This window comes from Vitis vinifera, chromosome 13 (genome assembly GCF_030704535.1).
Source record: "Vitis vinifera cultivar Pinot Noir 40024 chromosome 13, ASM3070453v1".
Lineage (NCBI taxonomy): Eukaryota > Viridiplantae > Streptophyta > Magnoliopsida > Vitales > Vitaceae > Vitis > Vitis vinifera.
The window spans coordinates 28,013,817-28,021,366 of NC_081817.1; positions in this window are offsets into that span (position 1 = coordinate 28,013,817).

Consider the following 7,550-nt stretch of genomic DNA (forward strand, 5'->3'; position numbering starts at 1 on the left):
AAGACAAATATTAGTCAAAATTAATAATAGTAAATATATAAATTTCAATATTTAGAATAAATATTAAATTAATTTTATCAAACAATATTAATACTTCAAATAAAAACCTAGCAATGAATTTTAAATCAATATTTAAAAATAATTTAACTTAAAATCCACTTAAATTATTAAATAATAAATATTATATTTTACCAAATGCCCTTTTAGTATGATAAAAAAAGGATTTAGGATTTAGATACAAATAAATAAATCCCTTTTTACTAAATGATAGTAGGGATTAACATTCAAATAAATAAAATCCCCTTTTATGCCACTTTTTGATACTATATTTTTATACAAAATGTACAAAAGAAAAAAGATAAGAAAAAAATGCTTTGTAAGATATTAATTATGGGCAAATTACAAGTAAATAAGATTAAGATTACATCCCAATTAAACGACATGGATAGGCTGTTGGTCAAAAAATTAATTCTATTCAAATGAATAAAAAAGCTCCACCGGCCATCCCAAGTTGATTTATATTATTGAAACAATAATATACTAAGCATATACAATTCAATAATTCAACCAACATCATCTTCATCACCTAACCCACTTCAAATAAATATTGGGTTCAGTTTTAATTGTCTACACCTTTTAATCAAAGATTACAAAACTTGGACAGCAAATGGTGTCTTTTATAAATGTCTTCCAACAACTTATCCAACTTTTAATCAAAGATTACAAAAAATTTTAATTGAAGTTTTGTGGAATGTTGGATCCAGACAAAGAGTTAACAACCATGAATAGTACCAATGAGTTCAATTTCAAATAAGCATGGGGCCTCCACCTCAATGTCACCACATGTTTGAATAAAAATCATAAAAACGTTCATATCAACTCAACATACATAATTCAATTATTCAACCAACATTATCACCCTACTTTAAAAAAACAATAAAAAATGATTAGATTGTGATTCTTCAAAATCTAACCCTTTTTAAAAGGTAAGAGTCTAGGAAAATGAGTATAGCTCTTTGAATACCCCCTCTTCATGTTGTTTGTCTATATTGCTTTCTTTCTCCATTATCTTATAAATTCCAAAAAAAAACTATTGGACCAAGTGATGTCGGATGGGACTATAACACAATATTTTTCTTATGACCCGAAAGCATGGTCTTGGCACCAATCATGGCGGAAGGGACTAGAGCGCAAGGACAAAGAAGATTTGAAGATATTGTTAAGCAGTTGTTGGATTCATCGAATAAATAAGTGGCCACTTTATCGTAGTTACAAAATTCATTAAATAAACAAGAAGCTATTTTATCAACTTCGATTATAGCAATAAATCTGAAATTCGAACATATGACCCTATTCAATTTTAAAAAGTACATATAAACAATTGTGATATACATAATAGATAAGAGTATGTCAGATTTGATTATTCTTAATATGTAAAGAAATACAATGATATATAAGGCATAACAAGTCTTTTACTAGGGTAGCTAAGGCTTTATATACATGAAACCATGCAAGAAATCCATAGACCATTCAAATATAAAAATTATGATAATTAAGATTATGTATGATTCTTAGAAAATATTAAGAAAAAAAAATTATAAGAAAAATTATTATTTTATGTTTGGATGTTGTGGAAAATGTGAGGAAAAAGTATTATGGAAAAAAATTAGAGGAAAATGCTAAAAGCTTTTTCTCCCCAATTCCCTTATATAAAAGTGAATAAAGTTAAGGTTGGAGAAAGTATACTCCTCCGATAATTTAATTTTCTTTCTCTTAACTTTTTCATAGACATTCCAATAAGAGAAAATTAATATTTATAAATTTTTGTGAATTATATTTGTTATATAGAAAATTTGTCGTCTGGGTTTTTCCCACTGTGTGGCCACGTTGTGTTAGATTTGTAATTCTGTTGTTTTGTTCATCTCAATTGGGATTTAGGAGAGAGTAAAAAAGAAAAATCAATCAAATGGAGGAGAGAGAGCGAGAGAGAGAGAGAGAGAGTGCGAGATAGCTAGAGTGAGGGAGTCTGAGTGCGAGGAAGGAGAGCGAGGGGGGCTGCAATCGAAGGAGAGCGAAGGCGAAGAGCGAGGGCCTTTGCGTCCGAAGGATATCGACGAAGGAAAGAGAGGATTTCTATGGCTGAATGGGAACGGGGGAGAAGATCGAGGGCGCTCGAGCCGGAGTGAAAGTCTAGAGGGAGCTGATCTCTTGGGGCACCGGGATAACCCTAGGAAGAACAGGTTCAGTGTCTAATCGAAGACCTTTGAGATCGAGGTGGAAGTAAAAAAGGGCAAAACGCAGCTTGTGGTTTTGGAGAGGAAAAGAGGGACCTCGTCGTGGGTACGGATGGGAATAGAGAGCCTAGGGTTTTTTCTGGAAGGTTTGGTCCATTGCTGTAAAGACTCGAATGGTGGGAAATGGAGAAGAAACTGGAAGGAAAATGGAAGGGCCTACTCTATGGTACGAGATGAGAATAGAGGCGGGTGCTACATCAGATTAGGAGTGGTGGATATGGAGAACAAAAATGCTAGTATTTTTATCCCCAAAGGGAGAGGAGCAGTGGGGGGCTGGACCTCAATGATTGAGTCGCTAAGGCGTCTGAGTATTGTTAAGAAAGGGGATGAGGGCAAGAAGACTGAGGAGATGTTGTTGAAGCCTATCACGACGAAAACTTTTGCGGAGGTGATTAAACAGCCGATGAGAAAAGATCATGCAGCAATCAAGGTGGCGGTTAGAGAGAAGGAGATAAGTAGAAATATGGAAAAACTGGGTCATTGTTTGGTTGCGTCTTGGAACCCTAGATCTGGGAGAGGGGACGACCTGAAGGCCTGGGGAACCCTATTGGCAAAAGATTGGGAACTGAAGGGTAATCTGGGCATTGCAAAGCTGGAAAGGGGAAAGATTTTGTTGGAGTTTGAAAGATTGGAAAAAGCGAAGAGAGCTCTAGGTCTCGGAAGCATTACAGCAAGGGGGATTTATCTCCGTCTGGAAAAATGGAGGCCAGCGACAGGGTGCATGCTAGAAGGGGAAAAAAGGCGTGAGGCATGGGTGAGAATTGTGGGCCTCCCTGTCTCTCTTTGGGATCAGGCCATCCTGAGAAGGATTGGTGAGGAGTGTGGGGGGTTTCTAGCAATCGATTCCCAAACAGAGAAGCTAGAAGAGCTACAGTGGGCGCGGATCCTGGTAAAGACGAATGAAGAAGAACTACCCAATGTGGTAGAAGTTTGGATTGAAGATCTGTGCTATGCGCTAACCCTTTGGTGGGAGGTCAGGCCGGTCTTGAAGGTAGGGTCGGCAGGGCTGAGAGGGTTGAAGAATGCTGCAGTGGTCGAGGTTAGGGGTGAGGCTTGTGCACCCGCGAAGAAGTGCGTGATGGAGATGGAGGGTGTCACTAGGATCGAGACGCTGTAGCAGCTGGTAGATGGGACAAGGAGCCAATCTGGTGGGTCGGAGCGTCTGGTGGAGCCCCGTTTGGGTGGGCTGAACGAGAGGGGCCCCGCTAAAGTCTTTCGGAATACTGAATTGAATTCTAGGCCTCCTGGGCCTGATCCAAATGCTTTCGTGGCTGGGCCGTCGCGGGGTGGGTCGTCTGGGCTATTGGGTGATGGATCACATGCTGTTGGGCTGCTACCGAGGGAGGATGTGGAACGGGCCAAGCCAATTTTGCAATCAGTAGTGTCTGGGCTGGGCTATAAAGATTTAGGCCTGTCTAGAGAGGCTTGCTTGTTGGGCTGGACTGGCCCACGACTGCTGAAAGGGCCAGATGCAGGCATTTCCTCTTTCTGGTTGAAGAGCAAGGAGGAGATGGAGGATCCAAGCCTTGCGGAGAGTCCAAAGACTGATGGTGCCCTAATGGAAGAAGCTCAGAGGTATGGAAACACATCTAGTCTTGGTGGATTATTGGTCCCCGCTGCTTTCTTTTCCCCTCCTCTTTTTTCTGGTCGGACCCCTTTGGGTTATTACGACTTCTCTGGTGTTGGTTGGGAGGTAGCCCAGAGAGAATCCCAGGGCTGCATTGTCAATGGCTTAGGGTTTATGGAGCAAAGGGCAGTAGCCAATTGGGAGTTGATGGAGGCCAGCAATGGCAGTAATGGAGAAGGTGGAGAGGAGCTACGTCTGACCCGTACAGAGACACAGGAAGACAAAGGATGGGAAGAGGTTGATTGGGAAGATAGTGAATTGGCCAGGTTTAGCAAATTTCTGGGGTTTTCGACAAAAGGATTGGAAAAGGATATCTTGGACTTTTTGGTTAAGATCAGAAAAAGGAGGGAAAAAGTCCATAGTAAACTTCTTTTGGACAAATCGAAGTTTGAACGGGAGCTGAAAAGATTAGAATGCTCCATTAATTACGAGAGGGGGAAGAAGCTGAGGAATGGTATGCAAGAAAGAGGGGATCAAATGTTGGTAATCCAATGAAGTTAAGACTGTTAAGTTGGAACGTGCGGGAAGCTAATGATAGCTCCAAAAGAAAGGTGATTAAGGCCATGATTAGGAGTCAAAGGGTGGACTTGTTTTGTCTCCAGGAGACAAAAATTCAATCAATGGCTGAGGGAATGGTTAGGAGTCTAGGCACTGGGAGGTTTCTGGAATGGGGTGCTTTGGATGCTCATGGCTCTGCAGGTGGTGTGCTGATTTGTTGGGATAAAAAAACCTGGGAAATGATTGAGATGGAAGTGGGTCAGTTCTCTATTTCCTGTAGGCTAAGGAATATGGAGGATGGGTTTGTTTGGATCTTCACAGGTGTTTATGGGCCGTTTTCTAGGGAGGATAGGGAGGCTTTTTGGGAAGAGTTAGGGGCAATTAGAGGCATATGGAGTGACCCGTGGTGTATAGGGGGCGATTTTAATGTCGTCCTGTCTCAAAGAGAAAGGAGCAGTCAAGGAAGGATAAGTGGTGCAATGAGAAGATTCGCCCAGACAGTAGATGATTTAGAGCTTCTAGATATTCCGTTGCAAGGTGGTGTGTTCTCATGGAGTGGGGGCAAAAATAACCAAGCATGGGCAAGATTGGATAGATTCCTTGTGACCCAGTGCTGGCTGGATAAGTTTTGTGGGGTTGTTCAATGTAGGTTGTCGAGGCCCACATCTGATCACTTTCCTATTATGCTGAAGGGTGGAGGGTTAAGACGAGGCCCATCTCCGTTTAGGTTTGAAAATATGTGGCTGAAAGTAGATGGCTTTAAGGACCTCCTTCGGGAATGGTGGCAGGGGACTGTGGTGAGGGGGAAGGCCAATTTTAGATTGGCCTCTAAGCTGAAGGTGATGAAACAGAAAATCAAAGAGTGGAATAGGGAGGTGTTTGGCAGACTAGAAGTTAACAAGAACTTGGCTCTCCAGCAGGTTGAGTTCTGGGACAGGGTGGAAAGTGATAGGAGCCTGTCAGTAAGCGAAACGGAAATGAAAAAGGGAGCTAAGGAAACTTTCAAAAAGTGGGTTCTTCTGGAAGAAACACACTGGAGACAAGTGTCAAGGGAGTTGTGGTTGAAGGAAGGGGACAAAAACACAGGCTTCTTCCATCGGATGGCCAATGCCCATCGTAGAAATAATTGCCTGGACAAAGTCAAAATCAATGGGGTGTGGAAGGCTGAGGAGCAGGAGGTAAGGGAGGGGATTGTGCAAAATTTCCAACAACTTCTCATTGAAGAGCCAAGTTGGAGAGCGGATATTGAGGGGCTGCACCTCCCTTGCCTAAACTCTTGTGAGGCCGAAGGTTTGGAGGTGCCTTTCACTATGGAAGAGATCCACTCTGCTTTGATGGACACGAATGGTGACAAAGCTCCTGGACCAGACGAGTTTATAGGGGCTTTTTGGCAAACATGTTGGGAATTTGTGAAGGAGGAGATCATGGATCTGTTCAAGGAGTTCTTTGTGCAAAAATCTTTTGCAAAAAGTCTCAACACCACTTTCTTGGTTCTTATTCCTAAGAAAGGGGGAGCGGAGGATCTTGGGGAGTTCCGACCTATTAGTTTGTTAGGGGGACTGTACAAGCTTGTGGCCAAGGTGTTGGCAAATAGATTGAAGAAGGTCCTTGGAAAGGTGGTTTCAATGGACCAGAACGCCTTTGTGAGGGGGAGACAGATCTTGGATGCCTCTCTTATAGCTAATGAGGTGGTTGACTTCTGGTACAAGCGTAAGGAGAAGGGGTTGATCTGTAAACTGGACATCGAAAAAGCATATGACAGCATCAACTGGAATTTCCTTATGAAGGTCTTACAAAAGATGGGATTTGGGACTCGGTGGATGGAGTGGATTTGGTGGTGCATTTCAACTGCCAAATTTTCTATTTTGGTAAATGGGGTACCAGCAAGTTTTTTCCCAAGTTCCAAGGGGCTGCGTCAGGGTGATCCTCTATCTCCCTATCTCTTTGTCATGGGTATGGAAGTGTTAAGTGCTCTCATAAAAAGGGCTGTTGGGGGAGGGTTCGTCTCAGGGTGCAGCCTTAGGGGGAGAGGAGGGCTGGTGATGGAGGTCTCTCATCTACTATTTGCGGATGACACAATCATCTTTTGTGAAGCTAAGAAAGAGTATCTAACCTCTTTAAATTGGATTTTGGCTTGGTTTGAGGCGGCGTCTGGTCTAAGAATAAACCTAGCTAAAAGCGAGCTAATCCCTATTGGGGAGGTTGAAGAAATTGAGGAAATGGCTGTGGAGCTTGGGTGCAAAGTGGGAGCTCTTCCCTCAGTTTATTTGGGGCTGCCTCTTGGAGCCCATCACAAGGCCATATCTATGTGGGATGGGGTGGAAGAAAGAATGAGGAGAAGATTAGTCCTTTGGAAAAGACAATACATTTCTAAGGGCGGGAGAATCACCCTCATCAAGAGCACCTTGGCCAGCATTCCAATTTATCAATTGTCCCTTTTTCGGATGCCAAAGTTAGTAGCGAAAAGGCTTGAAAAGTTACAAAGAGATTTTCTTTGGGGAGGGAGGAGAATGGAAAGGAAAATTCACCTCATCAACTGAGAGGTGGTGTGCACTCAAAAAGTGAATGGAGGGCTTGGCATTCGGAAGATTGATCTCCTTAACAAAGCCTTATTGAGCAAGTGGATTTGGAGGTTTGCCTTTGAAGAGGATATTCTTTGGAAGAAAGTGATTGGGGTGAAATATGGTCAAGAAGGTCTTGGTTGGTGAACAAATGAAGCTCGTGGAGCCTTTGGGGTTTGGAAGGAGATTTTGAAGGAGGCAAATTGGTGTTGGGATAACATTAGGTTTAAGGTGGGCAAGGGGACTAGGGTAAATTTTTGGACTGATCATTGGTGTGGTGATGAGGCGCTGTCCAGAATTTTCCCTCAATTATTTGCTTTGGCGGTGCACAAAAATGCAACTATCAGTGAGGTTTGGGACTCTAGCCTTGGTCAAGGAGGTTGGAACCTCAGATTTGCTAGGGATTCAAATGATTGGGAGCTGGATTTAATAGAAGCTTTGTTTAACATGCTGAGGGATTTCAAGATTTCCCAAGAAGAGGATTCGGTGGTTTGGAGAGGCGGAGGTCAAGGTATTTTTGGAGTCAGATGTGCTTATAACCTGCTGGCTGCTCCTAACTCCCTTGATTTC